Here is a 15,138-nt window from a genome sequence, read left to right on the forward strand (position 1 = left end):
GCGGAATCTTTCAAATTGAATTTCCAAAAGCCGAGCTTATTCCGGCTCGAGATCAAAGGTGCTAAAACGCGATCTCCTCCCCCTTCCAGGATAATTACAGAGATTTCGTTCCTTTTGTTGCACTGAGCACAACAGGTAAATCTTAAAACCGGAGAAATAATGATCGCTTGCCGCTGCGCGGCTCCGCACCCCGCGGCTCCAAGCGGCGCGCCGCAGGGGCTGGGAGGTATCCGCCGGGGATCTGCGCTCTGCTCCTGGAGGTTTCTGCTCCGTCCGAGCCTCGTGCCAAAGCTGCCGAGAGGAGCACACGAGGTTACGCGCCGCGTTCTGGCAGGAGGCTGGGGCAGGGGAGAAGCAAAGCTTTTAGCGCCGCTAAAACGAAAGGCGGCGAGGGAGGGCACGGGAGTCTTGCGAGTTCAGACGTTGTCAGAAAGTTATGAAAACGTAGCAGCTTCCCACGTGCCTCCGAAGGAAGAAGTGAGCAGTCACAAAAGCACGCAAAGCAGATCCCAAAATGATATTTTACAAGAAAAGCACGTCACCCCTCTGAGGTGTTGTCTGCAGCGCCGGCACGGAGAATGCGGGGAGCCAAAAGTGCGCAAAGAGAAGAAATTTCAGGGCCCCGGTGGTTCCGACCGACCCACTGACTGGTTTATTGCTAGTACCAAAACGCGCCCATTTTTAACTGGGATCTGGTCCTAGTGCTGGCCTTTCCCGTGTCCCTATATTATTTTCTCTGGCCGAGAACTTCTGCGTGCAATTCCTGCCACATCTGGCCTCTGCTCAGCTCAAGGCTCGTGACCGATTTCACATTTGTCACCAGCTCAAACAGCCTCGCAGATCCCTTTCAGAAGGGATCCTCCACAACCCCGTCTGCCCCAAAGCAGCAAAGGCAGCCCCTTCACCTTGTGAAATGGGGGAATTCCCAAAGTTCATTTTATCTCACCCCACCGGTACCTTCTATATACCTGCTTTGTTTTTGTCCTGATAAATCTGTGCGCGTTGATCAATGAATCATCGCTGAAGTCGGCAACCAAACAATTCAGCAAACTGGACCCACCCATCACACGCAACCCTGCGAGACAGATAAGGATCTCTAACAAAACCCCACAGGGCCCCAGCCTCCCCGCGCTCCCACACCTGCAGCAGAGAGGAGGAGCAGCAGACGTATCTTGTGCTTAAAAGCTAAGATTTCGGTGGTCTCGGTCGAAACCCTGGCCTCCCAGCACAGTACAACCACAGGTGTGCACTGACGACCGGTGCTGCCTACAAGCAGAATCAGCGCTTCTTGCTGATTGCTCCCGGGGTTTGTTCCAGCTTTCCCTCCGATTTCCTGGGTGACCTTGAGGAATTTGCAGCTCCTCTGTCCACCGTTTAGAGACGTCACCAGCCACCAGCCCTGCCCACCGGGTGGAGAGGTTTGTCCGTCCCCTGCTCACGCTCCTGTTCTCTTCCCCATCCCCTCGTCCGTCTCCCCAAGATAAAGACGCCAAAGGCAAGAAGGTGGCAAATCTAGACCTCGCCCAGGCACTACGTTCCCAGAGAAAGCAACCCTGGGCTGCTCTTGAGTGCCCCGAGAGCAGAGGATGCTTGGCTGCTCCGGGGTCTGCTTTCACAGGGGCTGCTCGGACCACTCGGATCCAATTCACTGCCCTCGGGGAAAGCAGATCCTACAACCTAACCCCAGCAACGCGGAGAGGAGCCCTTCCAAAATCCCTGTGGGGATTCCCAAGGAGCATACCTCTGCCTGTTCCGCCCGGCCGAGGTGTGGGATGAGGTGACACGAGCAAATCACCCCTCCCACCGGCACGGCTGTGAGGCTCAACTCGGGGACGGGAGCGCGATACTTCTCGAGCCTTCGAATTTCAATCTTGCTGGTATGCGAGTACATCAAAGCGTCCGCGCACCAGGACGGGGTGTGCCGAGCAGACAAACGTTCACAGCGAGCACATGCTCTGAGGGATGCCGGGCCACAGGAAAAGAACTGAAGGTGGGGGAATAAAAAGTGATGAGAGGGAGGCTAAGGAGAAGTCTGCAAATTAAGGAAAGAATGCGAGAGCGCGAGCAGAGCAGAAGAGAGGGGCTGGCTTTAGTTAATTCTTCTAAATTCAAAGAGAGCAAGACCGAAGCATGAACGGAAAAGAAAAGCTATGTTAAGGAAGGGGTGTAATGAAGGTAGAAGAGAAGGAATGGGCTCCATATTCCTTTGTCTCTCTCCTCTTTTTCTAGTTCCTTCCTTTCTTAGTTTTCCGCTTTCCTGACTCCTCTGTCCTTCATTATCCTCTTTCCTGTTATTTTGCTTAAAACTGGCAAAAATTACAAACTGCATAGGCGTTAAAACTGGCCTGAATTCCAAATATAAGCCCAAATCTAGGCCAGAGGTATATTTGGCAAATACAAATCCTTGCCAGATTTACACAGCTCTAATAATAAGGTGACAAGAACCGTGCACAGGATTACGGATGTGGCCTCACTCGTCCCTTATAAAGTGCCAAAATAGTTTCCTTTGACTTTTATTCAACCTTTGCTCACGAATCTCAGCCTATTAGCTCAAAAAAAAAAAAAAAAAGGAAAAAAAAAAAACCCTGTTTTGTATGTGGGTGAAGGTTTCAATGGGCTGTTTTCCATCAACCCTCGGACCTGTCTCTCTCCATTAACCACCACCACGAGCCTACGCAGAACACGGAGCCGCCTCACCTTGCGGCCCCTCACAGCTCGGACAGGACACGGGGCGCAGAGCCTGCTCCTTCCTACCTGCAGCGATGCATTTCAAGAACAAGTCCACGCGACAGCCCTGAGAGCTGGATCTGGTTTCCCTTTCACTTCGGTGTTGGCATCGCCTCTCTTCTAACGGATCAGAGGAAAAGCAGGTTCGCGTCACCCCCTCTTTCCCTTCCACACCAGCAGCTGAATGAAAAAAGACTTTTCTATGTTTTCAAACCTCCTCCGGGTCCCCTATCAGCCTCATTCCTATCCTGGGCCCGGTGCTGGCTGCTCTCCATCTCTGGTCGGGAGAAGAGGGACATCCCCTCGCCCCTCCTCGACAGCTGGAAAAATCTTACAGTCTCTCCCCAAACCGCCAGCTTTTTTCAAACACAGCACATCTCTCCTTTCCTTTCCTCCCCTCCCACTCTCCCTCCGCATTTTAGTAATTATTTCACTCCGTGTTTTAAAGCGTTAAAAACAAACTACAGCGGGAGAAACCGGCGAGGGGGTTTTTATTGCTTCGCAGAGCCGTGTGCGAGCCACCAGGGCTCTGCGCCGGGGCAAGGCTCCTCCTGCACGGGTCCAAGCGCAGGACCGCGGCCAAAGCCGTATTTTATATTGCCTTTCTTTTAAGTGCAGCTTGCTCCCCTCCGTTTTGTATCATCAGCAAATCTCATTACATGATGGAAGAAATATGTGGACTCTTATGAGAGAACAAGTCGAGCTTCAAAGCCCGGTCCGTTCCCAACATGTTACAGGTGTGCGCCACATGAGCGGGCACGGGGATTGCAACCGGTCGGGGCGTGATGACAGCTCCATATAACGTGATCAAAACCATTTCGCATGTTAAAAAAAATATCAAAGTTAGACAAAGAATGGTTCTGCCGTACAGAGAGGTAAAATCCAGGCAACCAAAACACGCTGCAAAGGACTGGCCATTTCAAGGAGCAAGGCTCAGCTGGGTCCTCCCCACTTCAAGCATATTCTGACCCCAAATAAGAATATTCTGAGCGTAAACCAAGGGTTCCGGAGGTGATAAAAGGCTTTTATTCCCCAGAAAAGCAGAAACGTTTCAATAGTGAGTTTCTGGTAATTTTTCCAACTACAGGAGGAGAGAAGCTCAAAGATGCAAAGGCTAAAACGGCGTTGCCCTGAATCCAACAGCAACAAAATGGCACAAAATACGCTTAACGATGGCAGGAATGTTGGGTGTGTTACACATATGAAAAATGTTGTTTAGTGGCATGAAAAGCCAAATATTGTATTTACTGGAGAAGGTCAAAGTGTCTCTATAAAAATCACCCTGAGGCAAACACGCCCAAATATGTCACAGCAGCATAACCTGACCGTGGTCTCTCCGTAGAAAAAAGCAGAAGTCGTTGCTGTAGCCACTCGTGCTTTGACAGGTTGTGGCTTTCTGCAATCTCCGTCAACTCTGAACTAAGACAATAACGAGTGGATTTAGGACACCGAGTAGTAGGGACGCTATTTGGTCACGGCCAGGAGGGTGGCAGGGAGCTCCAGGAATTAAAATGCAGATGGGTGGACGGCTGCAGGCAAGAGGCTCAGTCTCTGGAAGCATTTGAGATTTTTCCATCCACAAAGCAGGGCTTAGAGACAATTTATCATCTATTCAAAGATTCCCCCGCAATCCCTTGCATCCCAAGAGATGCCATTTCAGCAGCTGGTGGGATAACCGAAGGCTGAAGCCAAAGCACAAGCCCGTCATGGCAAACACGCACGCAAAGCAACATCCAGGCTACAGCGCACCTAGGAGATGGTTTTACTGTTTCAGCAGAAGCCGGGAGATGATCCCTAAAAGGGGAGTCTAGTTAAATTCACTCAGAGGCTGCCGACCCTTAGGAAACCTACCAACCACAGCCTTCAGCTAACCACCTCACATGCCACCAAAGAGGATGGGTGGAGGTAGAAGGCGTCTCCTCGGGATGACCAACACAAAGCAAACTGGCAGTCTGTAGGTCGCGGGGGGAAGATGAGACGAAGGCAGAAGGGGATCTCCGCTGCAACCTTTGCCCTGCAGCTGCAGGGACGAGAAACCAGCAGAGGAAATCTGCCGGCAGCTGCCTTCGGAAAGAGGGTAAGACTCCACTCGGGGGACAGAAGAAAGGGTTTGGTCTTCTGCAAAAGCTTTCCAAAGGACTGGAGAGCAATTTCTGCTTGGGGGGAGGGCGTGGGGGGGATATGTGAAATCTTGTTTGATCTGGATTCTATTTCTAAAGCATTGCAAGGTTTTAAAAATAAGTGTTTTGCTGAATCAGCTTGGTATCCAAATGTTAAGGATCTCCTCTGCCAGATGGACAACCTCAGTTTCAGCCTGCATTGTTTTTCTCCCCTCGATCCAAATATCTGTGCGTTTTAATTGCCGTTCTTCTAACACTCACGCTGAAGAAGACCACAAGCGCACAACCTTGCAACAGTTTAGCTCTGTGTTAAATATTCTACCCGTTACCTCCAACTGCGCTTGCACGTTTGCCTGTTGAATGGAAATTAAACATCTTATTTTGCCTCCGGCTTCAGTAAAAGCTACTGCTGGCCATTTAGACTTCATTCCTGAGGATACAACTAAACCTAATGAATAAAATAAACCAATGAATCTGGACCAGGAAGAGGCATGAGAACCTCTGACAGCAAAAATGCCTCTGAAGAAACACGAGACTCAGGAGCAAGGCTGGCGAGATGGCTCATCACGACAGGGAACGTTTCAGTTCAGTCATTCATAAATGCGAGAAGCTTGTACAGCGAAGACTGTGCCACAAGAATATGGTTGTTCTCAATATGGTTCTTCTAGATCATCAGGAGGATCATGAAGAAGAGCATCAAAAAATCAGTATTTTGTAGACCCAGGTTCCGTCTGGCTGAGCGTCAACTCTGAATGTCGGGATAAACGCGCCACCAGTCAGATCAAGGGTAGTGTTTCTTCTGGCAGAACTAGAAGGTACCAGTGATTTCCTTGGAGGAGGCAGAGGCCTCCAGATGGCAGAAGCCCCTAGGTTCAGCTCACCTTTGAAGGCCTGCAATGGTTCCTATAGAGCAAATCTGCTCCTGACCCGACTGAGCTACTCCTTTCAGGTGGCCACAGGTTCAGGGGCGCCCTTTCCAAACAGGACTACACATTTCGTGGAGACCGGACTCTTTGTTCCAAAAAATATTTCAAGTATTTAAAACTACTTTAAAATAAGTGAAACAGTCATGCACAAAACTCGTCGATAAAGTCCTTACGGGACAAAAACATTGTGCCCCTACGGAGAAACAGAGCTCCTCGATGGTTACCAATGGGGACAACTAAGGACACCATGGAACAAAAGAGAGGGTCTGTTGGTTTTGTTCATCCCTCCTTCCCCCTGCCCCCCAACATTAAACATCCCTTTCTCTTTTCTCGTTTAAGAATTCTGTGATGGCTCCTCTACAGGGTTTAATCCATCTACTGATGTTCTCACCCACCGTGTGATCACCCATTCTGGAATAATCCCTATTTCCTTCAATATTTCTCGACTCTCTCCTGGGAAATTTATATCTGATTCTGGCATCTGTTCCCCATCCTCTTTTGTGAACACTGAGGCGAAAAATCCATTTATTTTTCAGCAGTGTCTACATCATCTGTCAATAAATTACCCTTTCCATCTCTAAGAGGTCCTAAAATCTACTTTACTGACCTCTTCCTTCTTTATGCATTGCAATAATCTTTCATGATTATTTATCCTAACCTCACCTACAGTCTCTCCTTTCTTTATCTTTGCTTTCATATCATTATTTTTTAACAGTCAACCCCATTCCACACATTCTCTGAACAGTACTTGATGTTTCCCATCTTATATTCTTGCCTTCCTTTCTGATGATTACTTTTTGCCACGCTTGTTCGTCTATATTAGGCTACTAGTTTCCTTCTCATCGTAGTACTTATTCTCAGCATAACTGTGTAGAATATGCTTGCCACACTTATTTTTTTCAGCAGGTACCGATTCCCCTTGATGGTGTGTATTTACATGGCATCGTCTTCGCTTCTTGAAATGAAGACCGATTAAGTAGATTGGGCCAAATTTTGTGGACACTTGCAAACTCCTTCATGTAGTAGTTCCTAAAATAAGCTCTTATCTCATCAGAATTTCAGTTATCTTCCAGGTGCCGCTTCCCATGCCACGGGGGATTTGTAATCTCAGCCAATTGCAAATCCAGGTCTAAACCGGCCTTGGAATAATTCCCTATGAGATTTATGTGAATGGTAACATTTAGGGAAGGAAAAATTTAGTCCTGGAAGTATTTGGAAAAACAAAATTTGCTGTCTGTGAGAACCAGAAGCTGGCATTTTCAATTCTAGTGATATATAACAAATGTAAATACAGAGAGTAGGAAAGGTACGGATATGTTTGATCTAGATACCGTAATTAAAATGTATTTAAACAACAATTTAAAATGCTTGTAACTAAATTCTTGCTGATCTAACTACACAGCTTCCTCATCTAAGAATTAGGACGGCTTTTTCCAAATAATTCACTTGCAATATTTGATAGTTAGCCTAATTTCTGCCTTAGCACATCTAGTCAGCATGTCTCCCCAGAATACCCTCCTTTATCGCTTTTCATTCCGCACTCTTTTTAGAACTATTGAATGTGCTTAAGACCACAATCACATAGTAAAAGTCTGCAAAGTAAAGAAACGGATTGGAGTACTCTGATTTTAGTTAAAAAGAAATATAATCTAATTAAAGTACTGATGGTTCCTGTTAAATGCATGCTCCGTATCTTTTTATTTCACATGGTACAAGGATCAAAGCACGGACCTAGTATACCATCAGCCTCGTATAGTGTGAGAACTGGTGCTGTCCTTAATTCAGACCATATGGCAAGATGTATCTATTGGCATGATGCTGCAGAGAATTACTGTACCCTCCTGTCATACCCTTTTTATCATTTTCATCGGAGCTCTTTTATATTTGATTTTATATATTCTGTGCATCTGACCAAATGCGCACAACCCAGAGCAGTCCCGGAGACCGGGGACAGGAATAGAGACGCCATTACGCGAGCTGTCAGAAGTAGCCTTGAGAGAGAATTAAAAATGCAGCTATGAAAGTAAAAATGACTTTGTTACAAGACAATCCTGTCTTCCTGCAGAAGCCAACGAGATACGTTTCTCTCCCGGACATGCCCTAGCTTACAGACAAAAAGCTTGGAAGAAATCTGCTCCAGAAATACACACGGCAGTTAGCTCTGACCGGCAACGTGTTGCCAAAGCTCTGCCTTCGAATCGGCTCGAGTGGTGTCTAACATAAAGGTTCAGCCACCCTTGAGCCCCGGCAGTTGCAGCTTTATCTGTTTTTCGGAGGAGAACACGCCAGGCCCTAACAAAAGAAGTCGACCTTATTTAGCTGATGCGTTATTCGATGCAACGTCTCTATACGCTGCGAAGCTCAGACTTAAGGTAAGAGCAGGCTCAGAATCGTCATTAATTATCCAGCTAACTCCGCATTGTTTTACACATTCTGTGCCTTAACTAGAGAGCAGAACAAAACCATTGTTTTTGCCTGTTTAACGGACCATGACTGGAGCAGCTATGTAAATGACCTAGTAATTCAACAAATTTGTTTTGTTTCACAGATTTTCCCACATGTATGCTTTCCAGCTGTAATGCAAATCTCTTCCACATCCAGGCCAGCCGCGTCCTCCAGAAGCACGCCTCTACCTTTAAGTGTGTGCTCACCGACTACGTGACTACCAAACACCCTGGAAAATATAAAGATTTCAAGTAATTCACAAACCAAAGCCAGCCTTTTTGTTGTTGCTGATCCCCCTCCCTCTTTCAATGTGCCTATCGATGTATTTCCTGGTGGGGTAGGACCTTCTAGAAATTGAATTTTTCCCTCTCCATGAATATTTTAAGGAAGCCACTTATAGGTTTCTTTTAATGCTCAAACAGGTGTGAGCTCAAATTCCCTCTGCCACTAATATCAGCTCAGCTGGAGAAGAGCAGCAAAGGCTGATTTGAAAGCCAAACTAAGTTCATCTATAAAAAGGGCAGAAGCTCATTAACCATTTAGGGGGCCTTACAGATGTTCCCTTAAAATCTAGTTCCGTTCCCAAGACAGGACCGGGCTGCCAGCACGGGGACTCTCCTCGCCGTTTACAGGGAGGATAACTTCAGCCAGCGTTTTGCAGACTTCCAACCCGCTGTAATTTGTACCCCAAAGCCCCATCAAACACGTTTGCAGCTCAACGCAGAATTTTCACACAGCTCTAGTCTGTGCCACGCTATGCAGAACACAACTGTCGCGCAAAATAACTTATTAAAAATGCTTGGGCTTGTTTAAGAACAAAATACAACGGAATGTAAACTTCACTGAAACTATGTAGTACAAAATAATATTTCAATTCTTTGCTCAGTATGCAGACATTAATTGCCACAGTCTACGGTTTCTATTTATACATCTGCTGCTCGTTCCCCAAATAAATGGAAATGTCCTTGCAGTTTCTTTTCTTCGGGACTGTACGAGAGGCTTGGGCTGGATGCTGGAGCTGAGAACCCTGACTGGCAGCGTAGCAAGTCACTTTGCAGACAAGATGCATTACCTTGTGCTTAGGAACTGCGATGTATTTCCATCTTCATCTACAAAAAGCTTTTCAGACAGATCTTTGCTGTTAATTTTGCTCGTACACAAGTGAAACATGGGAGGAGCAGCAGATATACTGCATGACAAGAGGTACGTGAGCCCCTGCCTTCCACCAAGCATTTTTAAGGCCTCTTTCAAGGTCCCTGTGGACAATAAATTGTGTGATTTCCATTGTGGTTATCTTTGAAAGCCAAAATGCTACATCCAAGCTCCTCAGGTCTCAGCCTTGACGCCCCGCATAGCTAAAACTCTGACTGCTGCTCCTCAGGGCTATCCAGAAGCACTTCTGCTTTGTTGTGCTGAAACCACTAAAACTACTCCAGAAGAAAAGGCTGGGAGAAATCCCATACAGCTGCTCCCACGTAACAGGGAGAAGGAACTGGGAGCTGTAGCTTACGTGTAAATTTAGACATGTCCACTGAAGAACAGAACAGACAGACTGTGCCTGAAATTCGTTACCGTGTTGTAATTTGGTCCTGAGAGATGCATTTACAGTGCCCCACACTTGAAAAGTGCTCAAGGGGGTGCAATTATTTCTCAGATTAGCTTTGTTTCTGAATTTCGGAGACGTTGAGAAACATTGATTGGTGAAGTAACTGTAGATTCGGCCAAAAACAATTCAACACAGCTCTTTCTGATTTTGGGTGCTATTTGAAAGCTAACTCAGACCTTCCAGATGCCTCAGCTGGACAGCCTTCGGTACTCACAAGCGGCAGAAGTTAGGTTGGTGAGCATGTATAGCCATGCAACATTCAAAGGGGTGGTTGAAGGAGAGTTAAGTGGGTCTAGAGGTGAATAAAACTGCCAAAAAATGAGATGCCAGAGGCAGATTTGGAAGCACATGACAAATCAGCCCAACAGTTCAAAGGTGGCGGCTGAACCCAGGGTTTCAGACCTTTCTCCCACCTCTCTTGCAAGCACAAGCAAGGACACCGCAGTCCAAGACGGTGGGACTGGTCTTCTCCAGGTCATAGCTGCTATGGATAAATATAGCAGTGCTGCTCGCATTCCCGGCATGTTTTCCATCCACAAACACCGGACCACGTCAAAGGTCTCCTTGCAGCCCAGCCACACCACACTTCAGCTTCCTTGGGGGATTTGACACTCGTCACACTTAAGCCTATGCCCTCCCCAGCGGACTGGGGCTAGGCTCCAGTGCACCCACCTGGTGAAGCCTTCCCCAGCTGGACACGAGTGGGCTCACACCACTCCCCACAGCTCCCACGCGGAAGGGGAAGGCCTGCCTGCTCCATCACGGGGAGAGCCCTCGAGGAGCCAGCACGGCCAGCCTTGGGAGCGCTCGCCCCGTGTGCAATTCCTCCTAAACCTGCCGGTGCGGTGCTCAGGCCTTTCTTGGCCTTTTAAGTTGTTAGATTAAGTTTTTCTGTTGTTGAAAAAACATCTTACTTGATGGTAAAGCTAGCCAGACAGTCACAGATGTTTCTGGAAAAGATGCTGCTTGTGTTTCCTGAAAATTCACCTTTAACGCTATCCAAAAAGCAATGTCATGTGTTTCTTTCTGTCCCTCACATGGAATTTATTTTTTGCAAATATCATAGTTGCCTCTTAATTTCTATCCACTGTAAGTTGTCTGACGCCTTTAACAAAGGCCCTCTTAGTAATAATAATAAATTGCGCTGCACTGAAAAAGTTTTAAACAATACAAAAAATACAATAAGAAAAAAAGCAGACAACACTATGGTAAATAAGTGGCTGCTGAATGCGTGTTCTCATCATACAGATGACCAGTATGAAGCAGCACAACCACGAGAATCAAAACCTTCTGCATTTCTGAATTATTACTAGACAGTTTTTGACGTTTCCCTCGTGGTTCTTCACGTACCTTAAGTTCTCCAGCTGCAAAGGGGGACCCAAAGCCACCTGACATAACAGAGGTGGTGTGAAAAAGAATTAATGTTCATGACATGCCAGGCACTAACTGAGAAAATCAAAAATCTGCCAGGATGAAATGTAATCTCATTTTAGGAAATGTTGAAATCATTTCTGCAGAAGGTTAAAAAAATAATAATCAGGCTGAGTCAGATACACAGCATGGAAAATTTCATCCCAAATGTTTATAGTTTAGCAATTGAAAGCAAGGCCTTATAATGCTGTGTTGGGTAAACTTAACTAATCTGCAAAAATTCCAGTTCTACTTATAATAACAGTAACAGAATCAAAGCTGTACGGATTAAAAGCAAATACCACAGCAATATTCATACGGAGACAAGTGCTATCATAGCATTAAAAATAATATTAAAATTTGGCATATACACAGAGTATCCAATGAACTCAGGATGTTTTCCAGACAGTAATTTATCAAATCTCACAATATCCCTGCAAAATATACACTGCGCATTCTTCAGACAGATAAATAGGAAGGCTCCTCCGAGTACAAAGACATTCAGCAACTTGCTACGCAGCAGCCGGGCAGTGGAGCCAAGCTGCTGGGAACACCAGCTGGGAGCAAGCACCACTCCCAGCACCAACCACCCCAGCTGCACCTCCTGGCATGGTCAGGGCTCGGTCACTTAACCGCGAGAAAACACCACCTTTTCAGAAATAACAATGCAGAGAGGAAAATTTCGACTTGCAGGTTTTTCAAAGGAGGGGAGGAACCATACGTGAAAACATGTATTTTGTGATACAACTGCCTCTGGAAAATGAAAGTGCCAGCCCTCCAAAAAGCATGGCAAGTGATTGTGTAACAGCACAACCCTACACCGTGCAGGATCAATTTGAAGTAGACAATGAGGAGGGGGAAAAAGTTGAACTTCTTCATTTTGCATTTAGCAGTAGAGATTTGTCTTCACATACCACATCACTGACCAACTCCTATAAAAATTGAGAGGTACATTCAATGAGCTTATAAGACTTCTGAGTCTCAAAACAGTATCAGAGGTAAAATACCCATCTTCTAACACTGCAGTCAGTGAGTGGGCTAGGACCTTTTTCAATAAGGTATAAAATGCACTGCTTTGAACACCAGAAATATTACAGGTGGAGGGGAAGAGCACACAAACTGTTCATTCCGCAAAATATTTTTCATCTTTTCTATTTTCACGTCTATTTTCTATTTCCATATTTTCTATTTCCATTATCTATTTTCATAAGTACTATACTTAACACTTAATCAAGTCAGGGACAGTTCTCTCCTGGAGTGTTCCCCATGCCCTCAGTCGCTGCGGCTGAGAACATCCACGCCACGTCCCAGCACACCGGGCTGCTGCAGCTCGAAGCGGCACAAACCTAAATACTCCTGGTAGGCAAACCAAGGAGAGGAACTGAATTACAATGACCCAGCAGCTGTCACAATAGGACCACAGTAACCAAATCAAAATATCAACCACTAGCCCGGATGAGACTCAAAGGTCACCACGTAAGCCAGCAGCTTTCTTCGACAGCGCCCAAAACCTCAACGTAATCCTTGAGGTGAAATGCTACGTTAAGCTACAGGGGGGTTAGAAACAAGTTACTGTACATTGGTAAACGATATTGATATAATGTACTAGCAAAATATCCAAATAGCAGGATAGAAATGCTCACCAAGGACACACTTGGAAATGGAGAGGCAACAAGAACCAACGCCATGCCTGCTGCAGCTATCAGCCCATGCGCGTTTCGTTTCTGGGCCAAGTGGGTACTCTTCAGTTACTCTTAAAACAAAACCAGAATACCCAGCAGAGCACTTGGACTTCGGAAATGCACAAGACAAGCTGTGCTTGAAAACACACAAGCAGTAGTTTGAGGAAGGGCTTGAGAAACTGCGAGCAACACAAGGAGCTCTGCAACTTCACCTGCTCCTCACCACCGGGCCTGCCCTGAAGCCTGAGGCACAGGCTCCCCGCTAGATGCCAGCCACGGGAAAATGTATGTCAAAAATAGGCATCTGGAGAATAAAATACAACGTGAGCCTTCATTTAAGCACAACCTCTCTCTGCAGACGCTTGTGGTCCACAGATTTTAAGCAATAAATATCCCAGCACGGTGAGTGTGACAGGGAGGCGCTCACCTGGCCCAGCTCTGAGGGAAAGCAGGGCCCGGCCACCAGCAGCCCCGTCCCGTTCCCACCCGGGGCTTTTGAGGCCTTTTGCCGTGCGTGAGGACAGCACCAGGCCCATCCCCACCGCTGCCTGAGACACAAGCAGGGGTCAGCAAACGAAAAGATGCAAAGATTCAGGGGGTGTTGGCGTTAACAGCACAGAGCTGCTCTAAAACCAGCACGTGAACAGAAGCAGCAGCACATGAAATCAAATAAACTGCCATTTGTGGTTCTTTTCTGTAAAACAGATATTAATCGTATAGCTATCTAGCCTGTTTCTGATTTAAGCATTAGTAATAATTTCTTACTCGTAAAGACAAGTAAGTCACATTTAATCAATGTACCAATTATGCTATTTAAAAGCAATAAAACCAGAGGTGACATGAAGGCCTCACTGCTGCCACACCCCTCAAGTTAGGAGCACCTTCGTTCAAGTCAGGAGCATGCACCAGTATGAAACCGGTTCAAAATGGATGATAACCAGGCTCTATCAGCTGCCAAGAGAGAGAAGAGCATGAAAAGAAAGTTACTGCCTGCTCGTGGAGGTGCAGGCCATGCTATACCAGCAGTTATGGGGACCTCTCCTTCAGGGGGTTCAAAAACCTGGGGTCAGGACAGCTCTGTTAAGCAGTAACATGCGCTGTTCATCACAGCAATATTTAGAATGCTCCCCAAATCACAGATGCAGGCGATCAGCATGGATTTACAGATGTCTTCATTAGGGCAGCACTTCACAAGTGTCACCCATCCTAGCAGAGGTACTCACAGCCCCATCTCCAGTCCCACACCACACAAAATGAAGATCCTGGCCAAGGATGCCTCAGCAGCATTTCCACTGGAGGGAAATGTCCACATCCCATCATCCCCACCTCCTCCAGATAAATGCCCCACACATCCAGGAATGCACCAACACCACAGCACAAAAGGGCATGGGCCCTGCTATCCCTTCTGCCTGAAGAGAACAGATTAAGAAGAGTCCACCCCAATTACCAGTTACGTTGAACTGGGGCTGCAGGAGGCAGCTGATGGCCCCAGCAGCACACATGCATTTACACACGGTAACACAGGCTTGCACATGTAACAACTTGAAAATTCCAAGTTGTATAAGCAGACGAAAGTTTCGGGGTGCTTCAGGAACATGAAATTGTAGGACTCTGCCATGCTCCTAGCTCATACCAAGGGCAGGAGAAGACATCTCGAGCACAGAGCCCACAGCTGTGCAAACCGCCCTGCTGGGGACAACTGGGACTTGAACAACACGGAAATGAGGGATCCAAAATTTCTAAGAGTCCCACATGGCTTAATTCACTGTGTGCCTCTGAACACGTTTCTAGAAAACAAATGTCTTAAACCAAGCGAAACCAGTATTTTCACTAAGATTGGCAAAAACAATCAGACAGGAATGAGATTTTTCTGTAACCTAAGGGCAGGCAGAAGCAAGAGACACTTTTAAGTTCTTCAGATTCAAATTAAAGGTTAAACTTGAAAGCATCCCACAGCCCAGTGGGTTTCACAGAAGTGTGTGGCTATTTGTGAAGTGTCTCTGTGCACTACCTAAGCCCCATGGCGTGAGTTAAGAAGGGAGTGTTGAAATTTCCATGCTTTTTTTGGCTTATATTAGACCCTTTAAAACTGTTGTAACCATGTTTTGTACGTGAATACATACAAATGACTACAAGCTCCAACATTGTCCCATATGTTAAACAACTCACAAATATTTCCCAATATTAAAAGACAAGGCATATTTTAGGGACATATATTAGAG

At 46.4% G+C, this 15,138-nt stretch overlaps 1 protein-coding gene across 18 annotated transcripts in view; it reads right to left on the reverse strand.

The window, feature by feature from the left end:
* Positions 1-15,138, reverse strand: part of TCF4 (transcription factor 4) — a 211,458-nt gene that overhangs the window by 128,636 nt on the left and 67,684 nt on the right. The gene's annotated exons all lie outside the window — the stretch shown is intronic.

The sequence above is a fragment of the Anser cygnoides genome, chromosome Z (assembly GCF_040182565.1).
Source record: "Anser cygnoides isolate HZ-2024a breed goose chromosome Z, Taihu_goose_T2T_genome, whole genome shotgun sequence".
In the NCBI taxonomy this organism is placed as follows: Eukaryota; Metazoa; Chordata; class Aves; order Anseriformes; family Anatidae; genus Anser; species Anser cygnoides.